Source organism: Peromyscus maniculatus, chromosome 16 (assembly GCF_049852395.1).
Source record: "Peromyscus maniculatus bairdii isolate BWxNUB_F1_BW_parent chromosome 16, HU_Pman_BW_mat_3.1, whole genome shotgun sequence".
NCBI classification, from domain to species: Eukaryota; Metazoa; Chordata; class Mammalia; order Rodentia; family Cricetidae; genus Peromyscus; species Peromyscus maniculatus.
The window spans coordinates 15,823,447-15,844,320 of NC_134867.1; the positions used below are offsets into that span (position 1 = coordinate 15,823,447).

At 42.3% G+C, this 20,874-nt stretch overlaps 1 long non-coding RNA gene across 1 annotated transcript in view; it reads left to right on the forward strand.

Moving 5' to 3' along the window:
- LOC121823130 (uncharacterized) overlaps positions 1-20,874 on the forward strand; it is a 126,865-nt gene that overhangs the window by 47,769 nt on the left and 58,222 nt on the right. The window contains exon 4 of the long non-coding RNA XR_013044983.1: positions 265-357. This is a non-coding gene — a long non-coding RNA (uncharacterized LOC121823130). The remainder of the gene's footprint in view (positions 1-264; positions 358-20,874) is intronic.

The following is a 20,874-nucleotide window of genomic DNA, read 5'->3' on the forward strand; positions in this document are numbered from 1 at the left end:
ATGGTTTTTTATTTTATGAGAAAATGGATCTTGGGCTTTCTTTTTCTTTCTGTTTTATCTGTAATTATTATGTGTGTAGAGCCTATAGGCTATGTGGTAGCTTGGATATAATTGGCTCCCATAATCTCATATGAGGGGTGTGGCTTTGTAGGAGTGGGTGTGGCCTTGTTGGAGGAAGTATGCCACAGTGGGGGCGGGTTTTGAGGTTGCCTTTGCTCAGGATACCACCACCCAGTGTCTCAGTCCGTTTCCTGTCGCCTACAGGGTCCAGAACTCTCAGTTACTGCTCCAGCACCATGTCTGCCTGCATGTTGCCATGCTCACTGCCATGATGATAGGGACTGAACCTCTGAAACTGTGAGTGAGCCACCCCAACTAAATATTTTCCTTATAAGACGTAGGATCAATTGAAGCATGAATTCACAGTATCACCTTGATGGAGAATTCTAATTATTTTTTATTTATATTGTATTGATTAGAGAAATAGTATAATTTAATAACTTTCTTTACTTTAAAACCAAACAAACAGCCCTTCCAGGTAATAGAAACATTGGTGAAATGCATTTTTCATATACCATTTCCATTTTCTCTTTAAGGTCACTATAACTAGGTATTTGAGTAGAAGAGAGAGAAATAGAATCTTACCATCTATCCCACCTCTACTTCTGACTGATCTCCTTTTCTCAGTCCTTTGTGGAGAGGGGAACTAAGTTGATGGGAAGCTAGGGTTTTCCAACCTCTGTGATGGGAAGGATTATCTTTATGAAGCCTTTAGCCTGTTTTGAAAGAATATTTGGATTGTTGGTAAATTTGTGATAAAGCGGGAGTCTTCCCAGAAAGTAACTACACCCAAACTTGGGAAAAAGAAGAAAAGCTTTTCTTCTTTTCTGTTTGTCTCAAACTATATTTAATTTAAATATGAAAAAAATTAAAACAACTTTCAAACTTGTTTATTCCATTGATTTCAGACTTATTCTGTTAACTGTTTGCAGAGTTGTATTGTGATTTACAGAAGTATTTTAAACATTTCTGGAGTGATTGACTATAGAACTTCCTATATTTAAAACCCAAATATCTAAAGACCATGCAAAATAAATTCCTGTTGCAGTATAAAACTAGTGAAGTAGCAAAAACACCTGCTAGAGCAAAGTAATTCTCACCAATTACCTTAGCTCTGCTTAGAAAACCACGCCGCATCGCTCAGGTATGGACTTCTGTTTTTAGTTAAGTGTAGGAATGTGCGTGTAGTCATTCTTACTGAGTCATTTCAAAACTGGCATTGTCCTCTTAAGACTAGTCTCTTCTTGACAAAACTAAAATAAATATGCAAACTAATTGCTTACATAAAACAATTAAGCATCTTCTGCGAGGCAATTTGATACAGTGCACATGACTGAAGAAATGTCTACTTCATTGTTTTACTAAGGAAAATAGTGAAAACAAGTGCCTTGATGGGCTATCTTTAAATAACTTCATAGCTGTGCTCTGATTCCTGAGTTAGGGTGTGGGAGACGTACAGCATATGAGATGAGAGCTATCGCTTAGCAATTGAGAACATGCTTTGCTTATTTAACTGGGCTTAAATACAGCAGGGTGAGTTATGTGCTAAAATTAGATATTAGAGTTTGTCCAATAGCTGTACAAGTTATAATCCTTTAGCAACTGGAACTCTTTGGTTCAGATCAGGACACTGCAATATGAGAATGTAAATCACTTGTGCCGCATTCTTAGGAGGCCATTATACCATGGCTGTCTACATTGCAGGACCACAGAATTACCAAAGATAGAATTTCCTCTGCTTATTGTTCGGCCTTTGTTTTGTTTCTAATTTTTGTTTTTCTTTCATATGTGGGAAGATGCTTTGAAAATTTTATATATATATATATATATATATATATATATATATATATATATATATATATATATATATATATATTTGGTTTTTCAAGACAGGGTTTCTCTGTGTAGCTTTGCACCTTTCCTGGGACTCACTTGGTAGCCCAGGCTGGCCTCGAACTCACAGAGATCCACCTGGCTCTGCCTCCCGAGTGCTGGGATTAAAGGCGTGCGCCACCACCGCCCAGCCTGAAAATGATATTTAATTCTCTAATGCTCTGGTCCCTGTAATCCCTCAGCCATAAAATACAGGTATCGGAAAGCAAGAATTGGGCAAGTACCCTGCCAACACATTAGAATCTATGGGTTTTGTGGGAAGTAATATAAAGTGGAGATAGAATGACCAGGCATCATACAGAGCAGTGGTTCTCAATCTTCCTACTGCTATAACCCTTTAATACAGTTTTCATGTTGTGGTGACCCCCAGCTATAAAATTATTTTGTTGTGCTTTATAACTAATTTTGTTACTGTTACGAATCATAATGCAAATATCTGTGTTTTCCAATGGTCTTAGGTTACCCCTGTGAAAGGGTTGTTCAATCCCCAAAGGGGTAGTGACCCACAGGTTGAGAACCACTGAGACAGACCTACCCAATGTATAATCTAATGTTTATTCTCTGTAAGTACAAATACACTTAATTTCTGTGCTAGTGCCTGTCTTAGGGTTTCTATTGCAGTAATGAAACACCATGACCAAAAGCAAGTTGGGAAGGAAAGGTTTTATTTGGCTTACACTTCCATATCACTGTTCCTCATCAAAGGAAGTCAGGACAGGAACTCAAACAGGGCAGGAACCTGGAGGTAGGAGATGATGCAGAGGCCATGGAGAGGTGCTGCTTATTGGCTTGCTTCCCTTGGCCTGCTCAGATTGCTTTCTTATAGAACCCAGGACCACTTGCCCAGGGAAGGTACCACGCACAATGGGCTGGCCTGCCCCCCAGTGATCACTAATTGAGAAAATGCCTTACGGCTGAACTTTATGGAGACATTCCCTTAACTGAAGCTCCTTCCTCTCTGATGACTAGCTTGTGTCAGGCTGACACAAAACCAACCAGTCCACCACTTTTCCTTGGGTTGGACAGGGATAGGAAATACTAGATGCTGAGAAAGTGTCGTTACACAACCTCTCCTTCGGGAAACATTTAGGCGTGGGTTGAATGTTACGTTGCACAACGTAGTGCTGTACATTGTCTTATTTAGTCCTGACAGGCGCATACAGTACTGGGTCCTATACCTTTGTCGTGCATAGCTTTAGACTTGCGCTGCCTGCAGTTTCCTAACTAAGAAGTGTCTGAACCAGACTCAACACAGTGTTCTTACCACTATGATTCTCAGCCTCATAAAAGTGGAAACCTCATCCAGATAGTCTACCAAATGTAATGGCAAGCCATTAATTTCTCAATTATATTCACTGTTTGCCATATCTAATATAAAAGTATGGTAAATTGAATGGCTTTAGAAACAGAAAAACCTTTCCTTTTTTTTTTTTTTAAACGTGGTCTCCTATAGCCCATGAGCTTGGCCTAGAAGTCACTATATAACTGACATTGAATTCCTGATACCCCTGCCTCCACGCGCTGAATGCTGGGATTAGATGTGCCCACTCACCTGTTTGTGTGTGGTCTGTCCATCTGTCCCCCCTCCCCGCTCCATATGCAGACATTCTACCAGCTGAGCTGTATTCCTAGCCCCAGAAGACTAAATCCTAAAGTTCCGGAGGCTGGAAATGTAAGATAAGAGGGTTGATAGGTACATTTGCTTTCATACAACTCTCTTCGCTTACAGACAGCCACTGCTGTGCTCAGAGTGCTTATGTCCCAGGATTCACGTGGTGATATACCAGCCCCAGGTGACAGCAGTAAGGAATGGGCAAGGCGTCCTCGTGAAGGAAAACCACGGAGAGACAGACGCCTCGTCTTGTGTAGCCCGTGAGTGCACAGTAAGATGGCGTCACCTATGAGGAAACAGTTCTCAGCAGATCCGCCGGCACCACAGTCTTGGACTTTTCAGAAACGTGAGAGAGAAATGGTGGTTATCTAGAAGCCATGAAGATCTCTGATGGGTTGTTTTAGTTTGCTTCGTTTCTGTCTTTTTAGAGCTCTCACTTTTCTTTCTTTTTTTTTTTAAGATTTTATTTTTTAATTATGTCTACAGCATATATGACAGCCGACCAGAAGAGGGCACCACATCTCATTACAGATGGTTGTGAGCCACCATGTGGGTGCTGGGAATTGAACTCAGGACCTCTGGAAGAGCAGTCAGTGCTCTTAACCGCTGAGCCATCTCTCCAGCCCGAGCTCTCACTTTTCAACCCTGCTGTCCTCGAACTCCCAGCACCTCTTCCTGTCTCAGCCCCTGAAGCACAGGGTTATAGGCTGAGACACTGAGTCCAGTTCACACTGTTCTGCTCCAGCAGCCTGAAGAAACGAAGGCGGCTGCCTGTTGTTTGTGTTTGATTATTTATTTCCTTTTGATTTTTTTGAAAGTTTCCCTTTGTGGCCTAGATGGCCTATAACTTAGACTCTTCCTGCCCCTTCCCTCCAGGAGTTTTGATTCTAGGGCAGACCCACCACTTTCCAGCCTGACAACTGCTTCCTTGTGGTATCCTCAGGTGGCTGTCTGCCCTGTGTCTGCATATTTCCAGTGTTTGGGGTGACCTCATTTAAACCTCTTTAAATTTAAATTTAGTCTAAAGTAGTTAGGGCCTCAGCACAGATTGAGCCTGTAATGATGCAAATGTGTCACAAAACATGTGACATCCTGTAGGAAAGAGGAACTAAGGGTGTCTACTACATACAAGACACACTTCAAATACTCCAGGCCTATTTCATCTATAAGAAGTAGATAGTATTCTCTACACTACTCTCTATTCTGTTTTTAACACGTTAATTCTTCGGTTGGAGAGTTGGCTCAGCTTTTCAGAGCAGTCCTCTTGCAAAGGACTCAGGTTTGACTCCCAGCACCTACATAGTGGTTTACAACCATCCATAACATAACTCCAGTTCCAGGAGATCTGACCCCCTCTTCTGAACTCTTCAGGTGCCAGGCATGTAGGCAGTACACTCAATACACATAAAATAAAATGAATACATCTTTAAAACGGATTTCCTTAGCCAGGTGTGGTGGTGTACACCCCTTCAGGCCTGGCACTCAGGAGGTACAGGCAGTGAATCTCTTCGGACCCAAAGCCAGCTTGCTTTGCATACATAGCCAATACCAGACCAACCAGTGCTACATAGTGAGACCCTGTCTCAAAATCAAAAGGTAATTATTTTTAAAATGTTTAGTTCTTTGATAGTTTCGTTCATGTACGTATACGTTTTAATCACTTTCACCCCTCCATTACCCTCTCATTCCCGCTGCTCTGAAATCTTTCTTCTTTCCAAATCTCCCTCCTGCTTTGATGTCTTTTGTGTCTGAGAGACCCATTGAATTGAATTAGAATTGTCCACGAGCATGGGTGGGAAGTTATTTACTGGAGTACATGCAACTTATCAGGAGTTACACCACTAAAAAAAGTGACCAGCCCCCAACCCCCAACCCCCAGACCCCAGACCCAGCCCCCAGACCCAGACCCCAGACCCAGACCCCAGACCCCAGATCCAGCCCCAGACCCCAGCCCCCAGACCCCAGACCCAGACCCCAGACCCAGACCCCAGACCCAGCCCCCAGCCCCCAGACCTAGACCCCAGACCCAGCCCCAGACCCAGACCCCAGACCCAGCCCCAGACCCCAGCCCCAGACCCCAGACCCCAGACCCCAGACCCCAGACCCCAGACCCCAGACCCAGACCCAGACCCCAGCTCCCAGACCCCAGACCCAGACCCCAGACTCCAGACCCCAGCTCCCAGCCCTCAGCCCCAGACCCCAGACCCCAGCCTTCAGACCCCAGCAGCCATAAGCTGCCAATAGTCCCTCAGGGAGGCATGGGGCCTGAGGAGCCTCTCTCTTACCTGTGATAAAATGTTGACTAGCCCAACCTTGGGCATGTTTTTAAATTTTATTTACTCTTTAATGATGTCATTCATGTATGTAATGAATTATAGTTGTTGTAGATACTCTTCTTATCCTCATTTATTTTGAGATAGGCCTTGCTGGTTGGAGAATAGTAAAGGTATTTTAGAGAGAAGTCAGTAGTAGCTGAGGCGGGAAACAGAAATGAAGGAAACGTGGGAATGATGAGGAGATACCACTTCTGGGAAAGAACAAATTTGAGGAATTAACAGGATGCACTTCTGAAGGCTGTGGTGGTATTGTGTTCCCCAAAATACTGTGTACTCTAATAAATTTATTTGGAGTCAGAGAACAGACAGCCATTAGATACAAAGGCTAGAAAATGGTGGCACTCACACCTTTAATCCTAGCATTCCAGAGATAGAAATCCCTCTGGATCTCTGTGAGTTCAAGGCCACATTGGAAATAGCCAAGCATGGTGACACGCCTTTAATCCCAGAAAGCCAGCCTTTAATACCAGGGAGTGGTGGTAGAAAGCAAAAGGATATATAAGGCGTGAGGACCAGAAACTAGAAGATTTTGGCTGGTTAAGAATTCAGGCTTCTAGCAGCAGTTCAGGTGAGAGCCATTGGGATGAGGACGCAGAAGCTTCCAGTCTGAGGAGACAAGACGAGCTGAGAAGTTGACCAGGTGAGGTTAGCTGTGGCTCGTTCTGTCTCTCTGATCTACCAGCATGGACCCCAATAACTGGCCTCGGGTTTGATTTTATTAATAAGAACTTCTAAGATTCCTGCTACAGAAGGCTTAGCATTATTATTGATAGTTTAATTGCTCAGTGAAATTATCCCAGTTCTGTATTAATGGTTCAGTAGTAGGATGCTTGCTTTTTCTCTTTCCCTCTTTAGAAGTTTTTATTTTATGAGTGTTGGTGTTTTGCCTGCAGGGATGTCCTTGTGAGAGTCTCAGGTCCCCTGAAACTGAGGTTACAGGCAGCTGTGAGCTGCCATGTGGGTGCTGGGAATTGAACCCGGGTCCTCTGGAAGAGCAGCCAGTGCTCTTAACCACTGCGCCATCCCTCCAGCCCCATGCTTGCTTTTCTCTGTGGTCTACTGCCAATCTCCGCCATCTGTTCAGAGCTGTGGTGTGCCTGATTGAACTAGGAGGTCCGGAACTTGTAGCCCTTCCTGCAGGACTGGCCCAGGCTTTGGAACAAACTGAAAGGGTTCTAGGCGGCTGACTTCTGCCCTGTGAAGGAATACAGCCTGAAAAATGGCTTAAACTTTTTAGAAGTGTGTGCACTGTGAGACAAACTTTATAGAATTCTGCAACAGTAAATCCCCCATCTTCCTCTGTTGGCTGATGGTCGCGAAAGAAAAGTTGTGGACTGTCACACAACCTTACTGAATTCTGTCTCTCTTATTTGATTTCAGGAAAATTTCTAAATCTTTATGAGCCTGTTTTTAACCTGCGAAGCAACTCAGTAACCATGCATGTGCCTTTAACTCTCTTCTTCCCTGTGTACATCTTTTTCTCCTCCGACTTTAAAAGAACGTTTTTGGGGTTTGTTTTGTTTGTTTGCTTGTTTGTTTTTTCTTTTCCGATCATAAATGCTCTCTATCCTCAAGGAACTGAAAATGTCTTTCTGGTGTATCATGCATCCCGAAGACAATACAAACGGGTGGGGTTGGCTGGTCCCTGTGCCCTCCCCCTGGTTAGCATTTTGCATCCTAAAAATAACGACCTTACGAGAACAGAACGAGCCTTGTGAAGCTAACGTTCCACTCTGGACAGTTCTTCCTCCCATCATTCTCAGCACCTGTGCTCCTGGCGGAGCAGAGGGGACATTAGAGCAGCTGCAGCAGCCTGTGCGCTCTGCACCAGCTGAATACACTGCCCAGGCCTGTTCCCGCTGTCCTGTTCTCCGTTCAGGACGGCTCACGGCCTCTTCTGCCCCCTCCTCCACGGGGTTCCTGCTCAGTGCCTGCAGGGATCTCAGACTTTGCCCGATGGTGCCTTCCTTGCTTTTACCATTCTTTCTGAATGAAATATATATGTATACATACACACACACACGTGTATATATATATGTATGTATATGTATACATACATACATATATATATATATGGAGAGAGAGAGAGAGAGAGAGAGAGAGAGAGACTATTAGTGACACATTTGATCTTTTTTTTTAAAGGGTGAGGGCAGAGAAAAAAGGACCTATCCTGCTACTGCTTGCCCAGGTTCTACCTGTGTTTGGTGGTATTCTCTGCCTTGTGAATATAATCTCAAGCTATGAGTGTACGTTTCCATATACAGGCCAGATGATTATAGCTCTGAGGGGAGGGCCTCCATAGAATTACCTTGAAAGAAATGATGGAGCCATCCTCTGCACGACACAATCCCAGAGGCTTCCTCTAACTTCACATAGTGTCAGGGGACAAGCCACTCCCAACACAACTGTGGGAACCAGCAGTTATGGATTTATTTAAAAAATGTAGTGGAGCCAACACTTCGAGCTAGGGTAGGTTATGAAAGACACTGAAGGATAAATTCCTTTTCAGAGTATGTTAGTGAAATTCGCATCCCATGACTTTAGGGAGGAACCAGCTCACATGGACTATTTCTTTAGTGTTACTTGATTTTGCACCCTAAGAAAATGAGATTGTACTTTTCTTTTTTTTTTTTTTTGGTTTTTCGAGACAGGGTTTCTCTGTGTAGCTTTGCGCCTTTCCTGGAACTCACTTGGTAGCCCAGGCTGGCCTCGAACTCACAGAGATCCGCCTGGCTCTGCCTCCCGAGTGCTGGGATTAAAGGCGTGCGCCACCACCGCCCGGCGGTTGTACTTTTCTTTAAGAAACACTCTTATAGATAAAGATGCTTGCTGCCTAAGCCTGGTGGCCTGAATGCAGTTGTTGGAGCCCATGTAAAAGACGGAAGGAGAGAGCTGGCTTCGAAAAGTTGTCCATTAAACTACACACACACACACACACACACACACACACACACACACACACACACGCACACACGCACACACACTCACTCTCTCTCATAATAATAATGTTTTTAAAAATAAAAGGCTATTATATTGTTTTAAAGCATACATGTTTTTAGACTTTAGGTAACATCCAAATACTAATTTAAAAACAAGTACTCTTCAATGTTTGATTTCTAACACATTATATGCACCAAGCATATAAAGCAGGTTAAAAATATATGTTTTATTTTATTTTGTGGCAACAGTGTATTCTGCCTTACAAAGCAATATAAATTATCTCTTACTATTGTTCTCTAAAAAACAATTTGGTATTTGCAAGTCTAGATTACACCTGCCAAACTGCCAATAATATTTTTTGTTTTCATTGGCTGTATTCTCCCTTCACTTCCTCTGTGTCTTTAGACAAATGGAACCAGTATTTCAGCAGCAATTTCATAGGAAATAAAAAAAAAAAAAGAAAAGAAAAGAAAGGAAGACTTTACTCATTTCTTGAGGGTGTGTGAAAAGATAGATGTTAGCATCCGTAGTATATAAAACAAAGTATATCTAATAAGGCGATGCAGAAGTTTGGTGTGCCTAACTGCCCATTTTCTCAAATACGTACTAAGTTTCACTCCCTAGCAGTAAACATATTAATATATCATGGGGGAATTCATTAAATTGCTTTCTTAAATATCACAGCATATAATATATCTTTCCATAGGATGTAGAAGTAAAGTGCTTGGAATGCTAATTAAGTAGAACTGATAGCACATGTTTCATGAGGAATAAATAAGAAAACAGAACAATTGTACCTCAATTGGTCTGGGACAACTGTGAAGATAGATGTATTAGTTAGGGTTCTCTAGAGGGACAGAACTGATAGGATGAATATATATAGTAGTTGCTCAGTCTTTGAGGCCAAATGACTTAGTGGTAGATCTTTCCCATGATGGCTTCCACACCTGAGAGACTAGCAACCCAGGAGGTGCCTCAACATTCCCAATCTGGAGCTGAAAACCTGGATGGTTCCTGGAAAGTCAGTCGGTGGTTCTCAGTCAACGATGGAATATTGGTGAAATTATTATGGCCACTCCACGTAGTTAAAAGGAAGATTTATTTAGTGGGTAACTTACAAAAAAGGGAAAGGTAGGTCACGGGGTCTGGGGAAGGTGTAGCGCAGTCCAGCAGTGTTCTCTGGAGCTCTGCTAGGTCAACCTCCACCATTCAGGGTCCAGGCACAGAGAGAGAGCTCGCCCATCTAGGTCTCGGGTCTCCAGGCACCTCCTCTGGCCCCGCCTCGTAGGCATGACAGTTGCCAGAGTCTCAATGGGGGTTGGAACTTCCAGATCCAAGCTGGAATGGCTACCCACTACATCTCCCCTTTTTGTCTAAATAAGAAGGTTCTAAACTAGTATAAGACTATATACAAAGGAATGGTTATCAAATATTGTCCAGGAATAATGAGGGATAATGACCTAGATAATTTGGAACTACAACCAATGCAAACAATATCAAGCAAGAAACACATACTAAAATCCAGAGAAGTATAGAGCATAGGTAAATGGCATGTTATAAAGATCATTCCAAAAGGTGTCCTCTCCTAAAGAACCTGAATCTAATACTTAATATGTTCTATCTAAGATATTATATATACTAAGTTGTAACTTGATGGCCAATGACCAGACAGGAAGTATAGGCAGGACAAGGAGAGAGGAGAATTGGGGAAACAGGAAGAAGGAGGGAGAGACACTGCAGCCACTGCCAGGACAAGCAACATGTAAAGACACCAGTAAGCCACAAGCGATGTGGCAAGGTATAGATTTATAGAAATGGGTTAATTTAAGATATAAGAACAGTTAGCAAGAAGCCTGCCATGGCCATACAGTTTATAAGTAATATAAGCGTCTGAGTGATTATTTTATACGTGGATTGTGGGACTGCCGGGCTTGGTGGAACCTGGAGAGAAGCCCTCCAGCAACAATGGAAGCCTAGAAACTGGTTCTGATACCAGCAAAGGAATTAGCAGCAACAAAGGGTAAATGACCATGGCAGCAAGAGGGGGAAGGTCAAGTATTGGTGAAATTATTATGGCCACTCCACGTAGTTAAAAGGAAGATTTATTTAGTGGGTAACTTACAAATGAAGGGATAGGTAGGTCGCAGGGTCTAGGGAAGGTGTATTGCAGTCCAGTGGTGTTCTCTGGAGCTCTACTCGATCAATCTCCACCGTCAAGGGTCCAGGAACAGAGAGAGTGCTGGCCCATCCAGATCCCGGGTCTCCAGGCGCCTCCCCTGGCTCTGCCTTGTAGGCGTGACAGTTGCCAGAGTCTCAATGGGGGTTGGAACTTCCAGATCAAAGCTGGAATGGCTGCCCACTACAGTCAAGTGAGCAAAAATGGAGGAATAATCTTCATTCTGCCATGCCCTTCTTCATCTTTGCTGCTACTGGAAGGTGCCGCTCACACTTGGTTTTTCCACATCAGTTAAAATGAGGTTCCTACTTCAATGATTCTCATTTGTAGCAAGGTGATGTTAAAATGAACAATCACAATAGAGAATGACAGAAGCTCTATAATTCAAATTGTATTAAAACCATAAGTCCCCTTTGTAATATCCCAAGGAAGCTGACATTCTAGCTGTATATAGATGTATTTACCAACACAGTTCAAAAATAAACTATATATTCTTTGATTCTTATTTTTCCCCTCCACACTCCACAGAATAATCTTTCCAACAATCTTTCACATATTTGAAAACAGTCACTGTAGACAGAAGTTTCTGTCTGCCTAGTCCCACAGCCATTCAGCCCCAAATAAACACACAGAGGCTTATATTAATTATAAACTGTTTGGCCTATTGCTCAGGCTTATTACTAACTAGCTCTTACGCTTAAATTAACCCATAATTCTTGTCTATGTTTAGCCACATGGTTTGGTACCTTTTCTCAGACCAGCATTCTCATCTTATTTTCTCTGTGGCTGGCTGGCAACTCAGACTCCACCTTTCCTATTCCCAGCATTCTCCTGGTCTGATCACCCCGCCTATACTTCCTGCCTGGCTACTGCCCAATCAGCATTTTATTAAACCAGTAAGAGTGGCAAATATTTACAGTGTACAAGAGCATCATTCCACAGCAAGTCACCTTAGAACTGTCCTAGTAAGGCATCATTAACAGATGTTCCTAAGCCAGAACCAGGATTTTATCCATTCATGCTATTCAACAACTGGACTGTTTTCATTCCTGGAGTAGACTGGAGAGGGTGTTTTTCAGATGTCAGGCTTTGATGGGTTAAAATAGCAGGAAAGGAGGAAGTCCTAGATATGGGGCCCAGGCAAGTCTTAAGACTTAATTTAAACGTGGTTGTAGCAAAGGTAAGGGCTGTGACATTTCACCTGCTCCAATAAACCAAGACAAAAGTTTTGACTCCTGTCATTAACATTCAGCTGAGCCTGTGATTTTGAGTTTGAGCCTCGAGTTACATCCTCCTGCCAACTTTACCATTGGCCAGTTCCGTGTCCTTGGGCAATTCTCCCACTGACTCAGCGGTTCCTGTACAAAGACACATGCTGTTTTTCTACCCATAAGCATACATTCCTTTTTCCTGGTCTCCCTTCTTTGACTCATCCAGATTAGCCTTGTTACTTGTCTCTGAAGTAGGAGGTGTTTTTTGTTTTGTTTTGTTTTGTTTTTTCTGAGACAAGGTTTCTCTGTGTAGCTTTGCGCCTTTCCTGGAACTCACTTTGTAGACCAGGCTATCCTCGAACTCACAGAGATCCACCTGCCTCTGCCTCCCGAGTGCTGGGATTAAAGGTGTACATCACCACTGCCCAGCTTTGAAGTAGGAGTTCTTGAAGGCTGAGACACAGTCTTGGTCTGTAGCTTGGTAAGCATACTTCCAGGAAGCAATATTTAAAAAGTGAAAAGAAGAGGTAAGAAATTAGAATGAGGAGATACACTAAATTATCTACATAGCCTCACAGCTGAAACTCTATAATCCTCTATCCTTAAATGCTTAGATTCCTAAGCAACCTCAGAGTTTTAGAAATTCTGTACGAAGAGAATAAATTTTAAAGTTTACATCAGAACAAGAAAACTGTAAATATGTATTCATATATGTTATAAAATTTTAGGACTGAAGTTTAGAATTCATTTAATGAGCCAAGTTTTATTTGATAAATGAGGAAACAGACAAACTGAGATTATCTGCCCAAACTCTTTCACATAGATCAGCTTTCAAGCCTAGAACCCTCTGGATCCTCAGCCTGAATCTTGTCTTTTGAAAAAAAAAAAGTATCTACAAATAAAAGTGAGGTGCATTGCCCTCTTATAGCAACTTACAGCTTTCTGGCCATAGATCAGACCTTAAGAACCAAACATCTCCCAGACAAACCAATGAAAATGTATCCTATCTTTCTTCCAGAATTGTCAGAGGGTGCTCTAATACTCTGTATAGTACCTTCAAAGTGCTTGCTAGGTAGAATTGCAGTCATATGACTTACTATTCCCAGGCTGGGAGTCCAGGCTCCGTGTTCTGGTGGTAAGCTATTGGTAGTGCTACTCTAAGACCAACTTCTTGGCAAGTATCCTTGAGCTACAGCTGTAAGATGACCCAGTACAGGGCCAGGGCCTGGGCCCAGGGCCAACGCCAAGAAAACCTGAGCCAAACACATTGGAACTAATTCCCAGGGTACTAAAATTGGTCTCAATTAAAATTTTAGATGAGAAGATTTTCTTGTTTAGCACAAGAGCTACTTCAATTTATAAGGTCATAGAAAAAGCATTTTGATATTTATGTTGAGAATACTTTTTAGGGACCAAAATATATAGAAGAAACCATTAGATTATTTAAGAAGCTATGAAACTATTTTTTGAAAGCAACAATTTTCATAAGATATGCTAACTGAATATTTTTCTCTCTTTGAACATGGCATATTAAATTGCAAACCTCCTTCAAATGTAAGGGGGCTTTCCTGGCTAGTTATATCAACTTCATAGAAGCTACAGTCATCTGAGAGGAGTGAACTTCAGTTGGGAAAACACCTCCAGAAGATCTAGCTATTGGCAGGCAAGCCTGTGGGACATTTTCTTAATTAGCAACTGACAGGGGAGGGCCAGTCCGCGGTAGATGGGGACACCTCAGGCTGGTGGTCCTGTGTCCTCTAAGAAAACAGGCTGAGCAAATCATGAGGAGCAAGCCAGTGGGCAGCATTCCTCCATGGCCTCTTCATCAGCTCCTGCCTCCAGGATCCTGCCCCGTTTGATTCCTGCTCTAACCACCCTCAGTGGTGAACTGTGATATGAAAGTGTAAGCAAAATAGCTCCTTTCCTCCCAAAGTTGTTTTGGTCATGGTGTTTCATCGAAGCTATAGAAGCCCTAGCTAAGACAGAGGCATTGAAGTAGAAGCGGTAGAAGTGGTGACCAAGGTGGTAGTGGTGACTGAACCAAACTTTGGACTCCTACGTATTTGCATTTGTAGCCAGCTCCACTAGTTACTAGCTACTGACTTTGGACAGTGTGCTAAAACGTGGAAGTTATGTTGTTTATTCACGTAATCCTTATCCTGTCTGCTGTGGAATCATCTGGATGCTTCTGAAAGGTATGTCTACCAGACCCCTTCCCATACTAATTAACTCAGACTCTCTGGAGGTGGGATCCATGCATGAGTCATTTTTTTAACACTGTCTTAGCTATTCTATTGTTAAAGACTCTTCTAGTTTGCTTTGGCTACGGCGATAAGACACTAACCAAAACCAACTTGGGAGGAAAGGGTTTATTTTGTTCCTTACAATTCCCAGGACACAGTCCATCACTGGGGGAAGTCAGGGCAGGAATTAAATGCAAGAACCTGGAAGCTGAACTGAAACAGAGACAGATCATGGAGGAGCGTTGGTTCCTGGCTCAATTTCCATGACTTGCTCGGCTCGCTTTCTTATAAACCAAGACAACCTGCTTAGGGTTAGCACAATGAGCTGGGTCCTCCTACATCCATCATTAATCAAGAAAACGCTTCACAGACTTGCCTACAAGCCAATTTGATTATGGCAGCTCCTCAGATGAGGTTGGTTCTTCACAAATTGTGGTGATACTGCACAGAAAGACTAACGCTTAGTGTCATTTACTCAAGAGTGGGCCTGATTTATTCACTAGAGTTTTGATCTCCTGTTCTAATCTAAGAGAGTCTAATTTAAGAAGCAGTAGTCCTGAACAAAGGGCATATTCTAAAAATCACAGCAGATATGGTAACAGAAAAGAATGAAGAGCTTTGGTCCTACTCAGTTTTTTAGAGGAGTCTCACAGGGGAGAAAACCAGTTTTCAGGCCTTATTGACTCCGAACAGTGCACAAAGCGACAATCAGATCCTATCGCTCTATACTCATATGTTGTTCCCAGCATATCTGTGGAAGGGGCTGTTGCTTTCAGAGCCTCCTTGCTTTCAGCACATGCCTTAGACCTGTGGTTGTTTGAATGAAAATGGCCCCCATAGGCACATATACTTAAATGCCTGGTCCCCAGGTGGTAGAACTATTGGGAAAGGCTCTGCCATGGTCTCTGTTCAGCTTCCAGATTCTTGCAAACAAGCCCCCCCCCCCCCACTAAATGCTTTCTTTTATAAGAGTAGTCTTGGTCATGGTGTCTCTTCACAGCAATAGAATGGTGGCTAAGGCAGATCTGGTCACCAGATCTTACACACATATGTTGTTCTGAGTCAGCAGCATGAAATAGTCACAAAGGAAAACGAGGGAATATGGTACAGTAGTGTGTCCAAAACATAGTAAGATTGATGACAGTGTTTCTTAAAGGTGGTTAATTCTGAACAGGTTAAATACACAGTATGTAAACTGAATGAGAAAGTAGTTGTAAATCATCTTGAAGTGGATTATTAAGTTGGTTACAGGTAGAGTAAAATTTTGATTTGTAAAGGCAAGCCTTAAACACCATTTCTCAAAAACCATTCCCACGCCAGATAATTCTAGTTTGTGTCAGGTTGACAAAAACTAATTGGCACAAGGACCAGTAGCAAAGTGGTTCAACCTGTGGCCACAGTCAGCTGACTGGACCCAGACTGCAGCTGTGCCATCTCGGGGTGTCTGCATCCTAGCCTGCTGAGCCTCAATAGTTTCATCTGTAACAGTGGGTAAGAGTCTAGCATTAGGTTGTTAGAAGATTAACTACGTTATGTAAAATGTAGCACACTGCCTATGGTATGGTGTCTAATTTTAGTTGCTATTGTTATTTTTGATACCCATACTTCTATAATCTGTTTGAATCCCAGTTCTGGAATAATCACAATCCAGCACAGAATTCTGAAAAGCCAGAAATATCTTACTAATAAACACAAAAGTATGTGGAAAGTCCTATATGGATATATGTTTGTGTTTAATCCTCTTGCCAGAATTTGAGTGAAAGGCTCAAATTGAGGGTTTTCACTGATTTAAGTCCCTGAAGACCTTTCCAAATATCATTTCTTCGCCTCGCAGAGCCTTGTTAAAAGGAAAAACAAATAACCAAGAGTGGTAATGTCCACTTGTAATCTTAGCACTGGTAAGGCTGAGGCTGGAGGATCATAAGGTTGAGGGGAGCCTGAATTACATAGTGATTTGTTAGCAGGCCTGAGCTACATAAGACTCTGGGGGATGTGTGAACGGAAACCTATGGGAGCCCATGGGAGCCCACAGAGGTTTCCTAGTGAGATCGGAGCTTGCTTTCCCCATCAGGGCTGCATTAGAAGATGGCTTAACCATGTGTGTGGTTACCAGGTGATTGGAAGTGTCTGCACTTGGCTTTGCTAGGGGGAGGTCTTTTGCCTTTCCTCTTGGCATTTCTCTAAAAAGCCCTCTTGAAGAGACAGAAGGGGCCGGTGGATATTGATCCAGGCCCTCCCGAGGCTGTCCTGTGTTTCTGTTTCTCTCCCTTCTATCTTTCTATCTAAATATTTCTCAATCCTTCCTCCTCAAGAGTACCCTGGCCTCCCACAGAGAAATAAGTAGGTTCCCCCACAGGAACCAATAACAGAATAAGCTGGAAAATGTATATAAAGTGTGCCTGCCTCTCTTGTGGGAGATACTGGGACAAAGTCAACAAAGGCTGGAGGCTGCTAGCAGGAAGATATTTCTTAGTTCAATAGTCTGTCTCAGTAGTTTGCTAATGTTAGCAAAAAAGGACCTAGATAAAGATTGTTCCCACCCTTGGAGATTCTGTGGGTAGGTTTTGTTTGGAGTCTGAGAACTTCATACTCCCTTCCTCCTCCCTTTTTCTCTCCCTCCCTCCCTCCTTCCTCAATTTCTTTGGTATCTTCGTGGTGCTGGTTTAGGGACCATGCTTTGAGAACCTCAATAGATAGACATGTACCTTCTCACATTGTGGTTTCTCCTGCACCTGTTTGAGTCACTGCCCATCTGTTCTTCTCTTTCTCCATCTAGATGACCTCTGTGTTGTCAGAGATCTGGTCTGTTCAATAATCTCTTCCCACCTTCAAATTGAGTGACTTTCTGCAGTCACTTGAAGGTTGGATTACATCTGTTAGAAACTTGGGGTGATAACAGGCTGGTAATGTGATACTCTCACATTGGATCTTGTTCCAGCTCTGTATTATAATGCTGACTTCCTAGTTCCTAGTAGTATCACTTTCATCGTGCTGACCCAGACTCAAAATGTGGGCCTAATGACTCTTGGGTTTGTTGACCGTTTTGTCTTCACAGCAGCTGTTTGAATGGATCTTGTTATCCATTTAATGTATGGAGAAACAGAGGTTAAAGCATCACTGGACAGTATCTGCCAGAGAAACAGGGATCTTCGTTCTATTCTCTGACATAGCCAAAGTGCCTAGAACAGTGCCCCACCATGCTGATGTTCCACAGATGTTTACTGATGAATGGAAGGTCATAAACAAGAGGGATCCAGGATTTGAAAGCAATCGTGCCTTAATCACTATTCCATATTTGCCTCTTTTTTTAGCCACTGTTTCTTTATCACTGCCTGAATCAAACTCCTTTCACATCAATTATGAGTCCCATCGAGCCCAATATCATTGTTTTGTGTTGACTTTCCCATTTCTGCTGTTATCTAACCTCATTAAATAGATTGCTATTGTTTATTGAAATATTTATATTGTTTCCTTACGTTATCTACACACCTTTACTGAGTGCCATTTTTCCCCATTAAGGCAAATTCAATGCATATATCTCTGTTCCAAGACAGGGAGGTAGTATGGAATAAGAATAACTAAAAAATGAAAATCAGAGTTTAAAGATAAGTCATATCCTCTCTGGTTCAGTCTCCCCATCTATAACCTTAGAAGTTTTTTTTTTCTTTTTACTTTTACTCTTTGCTCTTTGAGGGCCCAGCACCCAGCTCCCAAATAAATACACGGAACCTTATTCTTACTTATGAATGCCTGGCCTTGGCTTGGCTTATTTCTAGCCAGCTTTTCTTAACTTAAATTATCCTATCTACCTTTTGCCTCTGGGCTTTCATCGTTCTCTATTCTCTATTCCTTTCTTTCCTTCTTACTCTGTGGCTGGTTGTGTGGCTGGGTGGCCGGCCCCTGGTGTCTTCTCTCCTCCTTTTTGCCCCCCTTCTTTCTTCTCTTCTTCTATTTATTCCCTCTGCCTGCCAGGCCCACCTTTCCCTCTCTCCTGCCTAGCTATTGGCTGTTCAGCTCTTTATTAGACCAATCAAGTATTTTAGACAGGCAAGATAACACAGCCTTACAGAGTTAAACAAATGCAACATAAAAGAGTGCAGCACATCTTTGCATCATTAAACAAGTATTCCACAGCATAAATTAATGTAACTAATATTCCACAACAAAACACTGTATAGTGGTTAGATGCAGGGCCTATGGCACTATCAGCAAAATCCGGTAGAAGGCAAGTTGAGGGTCCAAAGGGGTGTAATATAAAATAAATGCATATTTTAATAAAATCAGAGCAGTGTAAGTGCCATCAAAGAAGTCACACACACACACACACACACACACACACACACACACACACACACACACACCAGAAAATCAAATAATGAAATGAATAAATAAATAACTGTAAAATAAACCAGATATGGTAGTGCACACCACTAATCCCAGCACTTGGGAAGCAGAGGTAGGAGGATGTTGCCATCATGCCAACCTGGGCTATATAGCAAGTTCAAGGCTAATCACAGATGTATAGTAGCAAGACCTTGTCCCAAAAAAGAAACAAAGGCTGGAGGTGTAGTCCAAAGATAGAGGACTTACCTAGCCTGTGCAGAGCCCTGGGTTTGATACCCAGTACTGAAAAACAAGTGAAATTTAAAGACTTGTCCTCGTTAGGGAGGAAGAAATCCTATCTGCATGTTATGTGACAGGAGCTTCCTCTGATGTCAGCCCATATCTGACATCCCAGTCTCTCACTTCTTCGGGTAGAAAGGCTGCTCAGACTCAAAAGCTGTAAGCCAGGTTGGTGGTTGCTGAAACCCAGAAGTCATTTGCTCAAGACACACCGATTGTTTAAATATTTGGGAAATTGCTCACAGTGGCAAAGAGGAGAGAAAAATGTTGTCATGTCCTTGATAAATACCCTATGACTTAGCCTACCATTTATTAGTCAGGTGGCCTTGAGCAGAAAACATCCTCCCAGAGCCCTGCTTTCACTTCTGCTCCTCATGTAAAGATTAGGGATAATAATGGCACCCTGCAGGATCATTGTAAAGAATAAGTTAGATGGACTGTATAAGGCTGCTCATGGAACGCTTAGAACACAGTAGATACCTATGTCTAAACATGCCCATGTTTAGGACTCCTCAAAACCCTGGAAGGGAAAAGGGTATTACAATAACAGTATTGGCCTCTACCCTGCCCTTGAGTGTATTCAAAGTCTGCAAAGTGTGTGTCATATTTATCTAGGACGCTTCCCTACCTGCAGGGTAGAAAGGAAAAGCAGAACATGTGACTGATGGGGGAACCAAGGAGCCCAGCAAACATCTTTATTTCTCCCTCCAGGTGACGTGCTGAAGGTTGAAAGGAGCAGTTAGTTACATCATGGCCAGTGTAGACTAATCTTGTCTTTTCAGTTTGGATGTATAACCATCAGACTTTTAAATATGAATGTGGGCTGGGGGTGTGGCTCAGCAGTAGAGAATTTGCTTGGCATGTGCAAGGCCCTGAGTTTGAGCCTCAGCATCATATAAGAAGAGAAACAATAATGGTTGTTGCTATAGCTATTATTAACAGTCATCATTTCTGATGGCTACTAAGAGAAGTCTTTGTGACAAAAAAGTAAACAGGTAAGTTTTGCTAAACTTTGGAATTAGGAAATATGTACTTAGGGTATGAGGTTTTAATTTAGAAATTAAGTAAAATCTAACCATCCAGTCAGCGACTAAATATTTGATAGTTGCTGTAGTGGTAAACATAGTTCTAATAAACACAGTGGGATACCATAATGATTAGAACAAAAATCATTATCTTTCTGGAGTAGTAGATGAAGAAAGTAATGAAGGTAAGTCAGTAAATTAGTAAAATAAATACTATATTTGTAAGTAATTAAACAAGCAAGTATAGACAGGAAAGAAGATGAAAGTTTCAGTAAAATGAGATCCTTATATGTTAGATGAGATGTCCATGGACATTTTCAGTGACAAAGTATTTCTGAGATAAGACCTGAATGCCAGAAAATGTATATGAGAAATGTGGGGTGGACCTTACTTTACAAGTCCTGAGGTGAGAGGTGCCTATTGTTCCTACAGAGCAGCCAGGTAGGAGGTCAGGGTGCCAGGGCTGATGGAGAAATGGAAAGTGGCCAGAAATCAGGTCAGAGAGAAAGCAAAGGCCAACACAGAGTGCTGTATGGACATGTCAGACTGGAGTAAGAAGAAAAACTACCAGAGAGTTTTCGATAGAAAAAACATTGGGACACTCTAGAACATATTTTCGCTGACTACTTACTGTTTGCTCTGCTAGTTTTAGTTCCAATATTTTGTTTGTTCATTTGTTTTTTTTTTTTTTTTCAATGCTGGAAATTGAACTAAGGGCTTCATGTCCTGCCACTGAGCTGTACTCACAGCCCTCA